Here is a 9,121-nt window from a genome sequence, read left to right on the forward strand (position 1 = left end):
CCCTGCCCAGCACGGCCTGCACTGCCCCATCCAGGGCTCACCCGAGTCGGGCACAGGCTCCAGTGGCTGCTGCCAGCAGCAGGAAATCGGGCAGCGCCAGGATCACCTCGCGTGGCTTTAGTCTCTTGAGCAATGGCACAGCAATGTAATGCACGGGAGGAGCAAAGCCCAGAGCCCTTGGAGGCTCCAAGCCTTAACCATCAGCCCCTGCAGCTCCAAAAGCTGCTCCCCGCAGCCTGGCTCCAGCAATTCCCAAGGCTGTCGTGGCCTTCAGAGCATGACAGGGATTTTTCATCCCTGCAGCCTGATGCCAGCTCTCGGCCCAGGACTCCCGAAGGCTCCAGCAGGAAGGCTGGCAGAAGGTTTTTCACCTGTTTGGTGGCATCGCTGCTGAGGCTGCTCCTGTCAGAGTTGCCTCCCTGATGGTGACAGATATGCTCTTGGGGACACTGCTCTGCCTCAGCCCAGGAACACGAGCAGTGCCCAGTGCCGGGAGCAGTGGGAGTGGAGCCTCCCCATGCACAGGGACCCCCAGCCCTGGGGTGGCCATGCCAGCAGCCCCAGAGACCTCCAGCCCCTGGAACACGGAGCAACCCCAAACCACAACCCTGCAATCATGACCGGTGCACAAAGGACTTGCAAAGAAATCTGGGGTGTTGGAAACAAATGACAATTTATTTACAGAAGAGCAGCAACAACAACATGCTGCAGAAGGTATTTACAATGGAAGAGTCTTTATAACAACAACAATCTATAGAACGTATTTACAGTGGAACGTTCTAAGTAAAAACTAAAATCTAAGAAACATATTTACAAAAGTGAACAACAAGAACAACAAGAACATATATACAGGTAAATTTCTCCATCATCTCCATCAGTCCTGGAAGAAAAGGAAGCAGCAGGGTCACTCCAGCCCGGCCCTGAGGGCTGTTCCCTGTGGCCCCAGGCTGGCACACGCTGGCCCAGGGGCACTCTGCTGCCAGCACTGAGCCTGGCTGGGGCTGGGAGCCATGCCTCAGGCACTGGCACGGGGCAGGTGTGGCCCAAAGCAAGTGCAGGGCAGGCCGGGGGTGGTGCTTGTGCCACCAGAATCCAGGGATCCCCCCGGGGCACTGTGTCCCTGAGCAGGGCCACCCAGCCCAGCCCCAGCCTGGCTGCAAGGGACCCACTGTGCCTGTGGGCAGGGCATGGGGAGCACGTGCCTGTCCTGCTGCTGGGGCTCCATCCTCATCCCAGGACCATGGGCTCCTCCTCATCCTTCTCATCCACCTCCATCTCTTCATCTTCCTCCATGACATCCACATCCATAGCCTCATCTTCCTCCATGACATCAACTTCCATCTTCTCCTCATAATCATGGATATCCACCTCCATCTCTTCTTCCATACTGTCATCGTCCACTTCCATCTTCTCCTCCATATCAGTAAGGATGTCAACCTCCATGTCCTCCTCAGAGTCTCTGGCAGGCTGCATCAGGTAGCACAAGCTCACAGTGGGCTCCCTGTCCCACAGCATCCCCACAGGGCCCCAGCCCGCCCGGGCAGCTGGGGGTGCCCAGCTCCATGGAATGGCACTGTACCTCCACTGGGACAGGAGAGCACATCTTGCTGGGATGAGTGGTGAGGCCCAGGCAGCAGGATGAGCTCAGGACTGATGGAAACATTTGAGAACAGATGAATAATGTTCAGGGTGCACAGCGCAGTGTGGTCTCCTGGCTGGCTCCAGGGTCAATGGTTGTGTTGTGCTCAACAGCAGGAGCTGGAGGCTCCACCTGCACCATGGACTGTGACATCACAATTCTGGGAGCTGGCATGTCACAGGAGTTCCAGGGCCACTCTGCACTGGGGGCTCAGGATCGTAGAATGTCCAAATCCTTGAATGGTTTGGCTTTGACAGAACCCTTAAGATGATCTCTCTCCAACCTGAGCAACCTCCCACAACACCAGGATGCTCAGGAGCACATCTAAGCTGGCCTTGGATGTTTCCAGGGCTGGGGCATCCAGAGCCTCTCCACAAAACCCGTGTCAGTGTCTCTGCAACCTCACTGGGAGAAAAAATTCTTGTTTAGATCAGAGCCTAGTCGAGCTCCTTCAGTTCCCAGCAATCCCCCCTTCTCCTCTCGCCACAGGCCCTGCTGAACACTCTGTCCCTATCTTTCCTCTGGGCCCCTCCAGGTCCTGCATGGCCACAGTGACACCTTGCTGGGGCCTTCTCCTCTGCAGGCTGAGCACCCCCAACTCTCTCAGCCATTCCCCAGAGCAGAGGGACTGCAGCCCTTGCAGCATCTGCATAGCCTCCTCTGCACTCCCTCCAACAGCCCCAACAGGTCCCTCCTGTGCTCAGGACCGCAGAGCTGGGAGCAAGGATGAGCCCTGCAGGGGCTGCAGCTTCTTGGGCAACAGCAGCCAATTTGGTGTTCTCCCTCAAGAGGAAGTTAATGCCCTCCACGCTATTTAGTCTGAGGGATAAACTCAAGGCAATGAAGCCTGTGCTGGGCAGAGTTGTGCTGCCAGCAGCAGTTCCTTGTGGAGTCTGCAGGGCTCTGTCAGGAGCAGATGCCAGGTGTCCCCTTGCCCTGGACCCCATCCCATGGCTGTGCTGGGATTTGCCCCTACAGATATCAAGTGTGTTCAGAGACACTGCAGGGCGTGGGATCTCTGTCACTGGAGCCTCCCCATGCACAGGGACCCCCAGCCCTGGGGTGGCCATGCCAGCAGCCCCAGAGACCTCCAGCCACAGGAGCCTAGAGCAACCCCAAACCACAACCCTGCAAACACTACCTGTGCCCAAAGGACTTGCAAAGAAAGCTGGGGTATAGAAAACCAATGACAATTTATTTACAGAAGAGCAGCAACAACAACATGCCGCAGAAGGTATTTACAATGGAAGAGTCTTTATAACAACAACAATCTATAGAACGTATTTACAGTGGAACGTTCTAACAAAAAACTAAAATCTAGTAAACATATTTACAAAAGTGAACAACAAGAACAACAAGAACATATATACAGGTAAATTTCTCCATCATCTCCATCAGTCCTGGAAGAAAAGGAAGCAGCAGGGTCACTCCAGCCCGGCCCTGAGGGCTGTTCCCTGTGGCCCCAGGCTGGCACACACTGGCCCAGGGGCACTCTGCTGCCAGCACTGAGCCTGGCTGGGGCTGGGAGCCGTGCCTCGGGCACTGGGATGGGGCTGGTGTGGCCCAAAGCAAGTGCAGGGCAGGCCTGGGTTGGCGCTTGTGCCGCCAGAATCCAGGGATCCCCCCGGGGCACTGTGTCCCTGAGCAGGGCCACCCAGCCCAGCCCCAGCCTGGCTGCAAGGGACCCACTGTGCCTGTGGGCAGGGCATGGGGAGCACCTGCCTGTCCTGCTGCTGGGGCTCCATCCTCATCCCAGGACCATGGGCTCCTCCTCATCCTTCTCATCCACCTCCATCTCTTCAGCTTCCTCCATGACATCCACATCCATAGCCTCGTCTTCCTCCATGACATCAACTTCCATCTTCTCCTCATACTCATGGATATCCACCTCCATCTCTTCTTCCATACTGTCATTGTCCACTTCCATTTTCTCCTCCATATCAATCACGATGTCAACCTCCATTTCCTCCTCAGTGTCTCTGGCAGGCTGCATCAGGTAGCACAAGCTCACAGTGGGCTCCCTGTCCCACAGCATCCCCACACGGCCCCAGCCCGCCCGGGCAGCTGGGGGTGCCCAGCTCCATGGAATGCACTGTACCTCCACTGGGACAGGAGAGCACATCTTGCTGGGATTGGTGGTGAGGCCCAGGCAGCAGGATGAGCTCAGGACTGATGGATAAATTGGGAGTAGCGGAATAGTGTGCAGGGTGCACGGCGCAGTGTGGTCTCCTGGCTGGCTCCAGGGTCAATGGTTGTGTTGTGCTCAACAGCAGCAGCTGGAGGCTCCACCTGCACCATGGGCTGTGACATCACAATTCTGGGAGCTGGCATGTCACAGGAGTTCCAGGGCCACTCTGCACTGGGGGCTCAGGATGGCAGAATGTCCAAATCCTTGAAAGGTTTGGCTTTGACAGAACCCTTAAGATGATCTCTCTCCAACCTGAGCAACCTCCCACCAGACTGGGATGCTCAGGAGCACATCTAAGCTGGCCTTGGATGTTTCCAGGGCTGGGGCATCCACAGCCTCTCTGCACAGCCTGTCTCAGTGTCTCTGCACCCTCACTGGGAGAAAAAATTCTTATTTCGTTCAGAGCCTAGTCGAGCTCCTTCAGTTCCCAGCAATCCCCACTTCTCCTCTCGCCACAGGCCCTGCTGAACTCTCTGTCCCTATCTTTCCTCTGGGCCCCTCCAGGTCCTGCATGGCCATAGTGACACCTTGCTGGGGCCTTCTCCTCTGCAGGCTGAGCACCCCCAACTCTCTCAGCCATTCCCCAGGGCAGAGGGACTCCAGCCCTTGCAGCATCTGCATAGCCTCCACTGCCCTCCCTCCAACAGCCCCAACAGGTCCCTCCTGTGCTCAGGACCGCAGAGCTGGGAGCAAGGATGAGCCCTGCAGGGGCTGCAGCTTCTTGGGCAACAGCAGCCAATTTGGTGTTCTCCCTCAAGAGGAAGTCAATACCCTCTACAGCATTTATTCCTATTTATTAAGGTCTGAGGGATAAAATCAAGGCAATCAAGCCTGTGCTGGGCAGAGTTGTGCTGCCAGCAGCAGTTCCCTGTGGAGTCTGCAGGGATCCATCAGGAGCAGATCCCAGGTGTCCCCTTGCCCTGGACCCCATCCCATGGCTGTGCTGGGATTTGCCCCTACAGATATCAAGTGAGTCCAGAGACGCTGCAGGGAGAGTGGGACCTCTGTCACTGGAGCCTCCCCATGCACAGAGACCCCCAGCCCTGGGGTGGCCATGCCAGCAGCCCCAGAGACCTCCAGCCCCTGGAACATGGAGCAACCCCAAACCACAACCCTGCAAACACTACCTGTGCCCAAAGGACTTGCAAGGATATCTGAGGTGTTTCCAGAAAACGAATTACAATTTATTTACAGATAAGCAGCAACAACAACATGCTGCAGAAGGTATTTACAATGGAAGAGTCTTGATAACAACAACAATCTATAGAACGTATTTACAGTGGAACGTTCTAACAAAAAACTAAAATCTTATAAACATATTTACAAAAGAGAACAACGAGAACAACAAGAACATATATACAGGTAGATTTCTCCATCGTCTCCATCCGTCCTGGAAGAAAAGGAAGCAGCAGGGTCACTCCAGCTCGGCCCTGATGGCTGTTCTCTGTGTCCCCAGGCTGGCACACACTGGCCCAGGGGCACTCTGCTGCCAGCACTGAGCCTGGTTGGGGCTGGGAGCCGTGCCTCAGGCACTGGCACGGGGCTGGTGTGGCCCAAAGCAAGCGCAGGGCAGGCCGGGGGTGGTGCTTGTGCCGCCAGAATCCAGGGATCCCCCCGGGGCACTGTGTCCCTGAGCAGGGCCACCCAGCCCAGCCCCAGCCTGGCGGCAAGGGACCCCCTGTGCCTGTGGGCAGGGCATGGGGAGCACCTGCCTGTCCTGCTGCTGGGGCTCCATCCTCATCCCAGGACCATGGGCTCCTCCTCATCCTTCTCATCCACCTCCATTGGTTCTTCTTCCTCCATCACATCCACATCCATATCCTCTTCTTCCTCGATCACATCAACTTCCATCTCCTCAACTTCTTCTTTGATGTCCACCTCCATCTCCTCTTCCATGTCCACCACGTCAACATCCATCATCTCCTCCATATCAGTCATGATGTCTACCTCCATTTCCTCCCCGGTGTCTCTGGCAGGCTGCATCAGGTAGCACAAGCTCACAGTGGGCTCCCTGTCTCACAGCATCCCCACAGGGCCCCAGCCTGCCCGGGCAGCTGGGGGTGCCCAGCTCCATGGAATGGCACTGTACCTCCACTGGGACAGGAGAGCACATCTTGCTGGGATTGGTGGTGAGGCCCAGGCAGCAGGATGAGCTCAGGGCTGATGGAAACATTTGAGAACAGATGAATAATGTTCTGGGTGCACGGCGCAGTGTGGTCTCCTGGCTGGCTCCAGGGTCAATGGTTGTGTTGTGCTCAACAGCAGCAGCTGGAGGCTCCACCTGCAACATGGGCTGTGACATCACAATTCTAAGAGCTGGCATGTCACTGGAGTTCCAGGGCCACTCTGCACTGGGGGCTCAGGATCGTAGAATGTTCAAATCCTCGAATGGTTTGGCTTTGACAGAACCCTTAAGATGATCTCTCTCCAACCTGAGCAACCTCCCACCACACCAGGATGCTCAGGAACACATCTAAGCTGGCCTTGGATGTTTCCAGGGCTGGGGCATCCGCAGCATCTCTGCATAGCCCGTGCCTTTGCCCACTACACTCACAAGAAATAATATTTTCCCAACATCCAATCCATTCCTACTCTCAGTTTGAACCCATGCCCTTTTCCTGTCACTACAGCTCCCAACAAAGAGTTGCTCTCCCACTTCCCTGCAGTCCCTTCACACCCTGCAAAGGTGCTGGGAGGTCTCCACACAACCTTCTCTTGTCCAGGCTGAACAGCTCCAACTTTCTCAGCCTGTCTTCACATGGCAGGTGCTCCAGTGCCTTCAGCAATGTCGTGGGCTATTCTGCACTTGCTCCATCACTTCCCTGTCCTCCTGCTGTTGGGGAGCCCAGAGCTGGAGGCAGCCCTGCAGCTGGGCTGTCCTGAGAGGGGAGGAGAGAGGCAGGATGTCCTCGCCGCCCTGCTGCCCACGCTGTGGGATGACCCTGGCACGTGTGCATGGGGGTTCTGGGCTGCCACTGCCCAGGGCTGGCTCCTGTTGGGATGCACATGTGAGGCTGGTGTCCAGCTCTTGCTCTCTTGGCTGCACACAAACATCACAGCCCTGTCTCCTCACCAGCCATCCGTGGCTTCAAAAGTTCCTAACACAGGTCACACACCAACTCCAGCCCCACTGCTTTTGCTGGAGCCTCACAGTTCAATCTTCAATGTGCTCTGAAACTGCTCAGTGTCATTCTGTTACTCCAATGGATACACAAATGTTTCCTTGTGCCGACTGCAAATCTTTCTTCTAGTTACACTGTTGTGTTGGTGGTAGTGACACAGAGTTATTTCAATTCATTACACTTGTTCAGAGGGCAGAGTGAGTTACGACTTGCTTTGCACGTAGACACAAAAAAGTAGCAATGATCTGGTGAGCTATGGATTTACTTCCATCCAAATACGACTCTTCCACATGCAGAAATCAGCCTCTCAATTTCCCACACTGCCATTTCAAGTCGTTTTGCTGGGAAAAGTATTACCTGCAAATACACGGAAGCGTTCTGAAATCTATTCCCCGGGTGTCCCCAAGTGAGGAGGCCCAGCAGAGCCACAGCCTTTGCTCTATGTGACACGAGGGCAGAGAGCAGCCGTGTCCCCCGAGCAACCGCGGCAGGGGGAGCGCAAATCCACGGCGACAGGGGGAGGAAAACATCTCCGTTTGCACTGGAGCCCAGAGCAGCCCAGACCCTACTGAGCACCTGGGAGCATCTGCCTGCCCTGGCACTGACCAGCGACATCCCCTGGGGACACCCGTGTGTGGAAAATCACACTGCCAAAGGCCAGTGTCCACAAGAGAGCAAAAAGAGTCCTGCAAAAATCCCCTTGATTTGAATCAAGGAAAGAGTTCGCTAAGCCTTTCCCCTGCGGGGTCTCTCTCAAGTGTCTGCAGGGTGCAGCCTCTTTTTAATCTGAAAGTGCCAATCATATGTTGCCCTCTGCCTTTCCCCATTGGCTGAGGTGCTAGGAAGGGACAGACTTCCCAAACCACCTACTCCATATTCCCCCTTTAACGTGTATCCCCCACCCCGCATCACGCGCTGTCTGATCACTAAAATTAGCTCTGAGCCCACCCTGGGCCCAGAAAGTAATCCTCATCAATCTCTCAAGCCTGTGCCTCTCCCCTGAGAGTTCACAAGATCAGGCTGAGCTTGGTTCTGTAACAAACCTGCACGGTTCAATGCTCCTACAGACCCCTCTCGTTTCTCTCCAGAACCTCACTGCTTCTTTGCGCTTCTCTCATCGTTTCTAAAGACATTCACACCCTTTTCTCCTCCCAGCCGGGAGACTCAGCAGCTCCTGGGAAGAGCAGGGTACACCAGGGATGGGTCTGCTCCACCAGCCAGGCAAGGCACTGGCCTTGGGGATTGCCAAAGCCTGGCAGCTCTGCAGTTGCTCGCAGCTGGAGCAGCTCGGCTCCCGGAGCCTCCAGCGCCGGCTGAGCCCCCTTTGCCCCAAGGTGCTGCCGGCCCTGCTGCGGCGGCTGTGGGCAGCGGGTGTCCGGGCAGCTCCGTGCCTGCCCCGGCCGTGCTCGGGCAGCGCCGGGCTTGGAGGGGACGCTGCCCGGGCAGGGGCTGAGCTCGGGCACCTGTTGGCCCTCGGGCTCCTGTGGGAACCCCAGCCCCGCAGCCCCAGCCCCGCAGCCCCAGCCCCGCAGCCGCTGCCAGCATCGCACCCCGCCGGGACTCTGTGCCGGCAGCCAGCGCCGACCGTACAGCCACCTCCGGGCACCCACGGCCCCTGCCCAGCACGGCCTGCACTGCCCCATCCAGGGCTCACCCGAGTCGGGCACAGGCTCCAGTGGCTGCTGCCAGCAGCAGGAAATGGGGCAGCGCCAGGATCACCTCGCGTGGCTTTAGTCTCTTGAGCAATGGCACAGCAATGTAATGCACGGGAGGAGCAAAGCCCAGAGCCCTTGGAGGCTCCAAGCCTTAACCATCAGCCCCTGCAGCTCCAAAAGCTGCTCCCCGCAGCCTGGCTCCAGCAATTCCCAAGGCTGTCGCGGCCTTCAGAGCATGACAGGGATTTTGCATCCCTGCAGCCTGATGCCAGCTCTCGGCCCAGGACTCCCGAAGGCTCCAGCAGGAAGGCTGGCAGAAGGTTTTTTACCTGTTTGGTGGCATCGCTGCTGAGGCTGCTCCTGTCAGAGTCACCTCCCTGCTGGTGACAGATATGCTCTTGGGGACACTGCTCTGCCTCAGCCCAGGAACACAAGCAGTGCCCAGTGCCGGGAGCAGCGGGAGTGGAAGCTCCCCATGCACAGAGACCCCCAGCCCTGGGGTGGCTGTGCCAGCAAC

General features: G+C 56.9%; 1 long non-coding RNA gene across 1 annotated transcript; it reads right to left on the minus strand.

Annotated features, from left to right (window-relative positions):
• Window positions 1-3,260: 3,260 nt before the first annotated feature.
• Window positions 3,261-3,876, minus strand: LOC146429638 (uncharacterized). The gene is made up of 2 exons (XR_014855586.1): window positions 3,738-3,876; window positions 3,261-3,626 (listed from the first exon to the last, which is right to left on the minus strand). It is a non-coding gene; the product is annotated as an uncharacterized LOC146429638 (long non-coding RNA).
• Window positions 3,877-9,121: the final 5,245 nt, after the last annotated feature.

This window comes from Lichenostomus cassidix, chromosome 18, assembly GCF_008360975.1.
Source record: "Lichenostomus cassidix isolate B80296 chromosome 18, HeHo_3.0, whole genome shotgun sequence".
NCBI classification, from domain to species: domain Eukaryota; kingdom Metazoa; phylum Chordata; class Aves; order Passeriformes; family Meliphagidae; genus Lichenostomus; species Lichenostomus cassidix.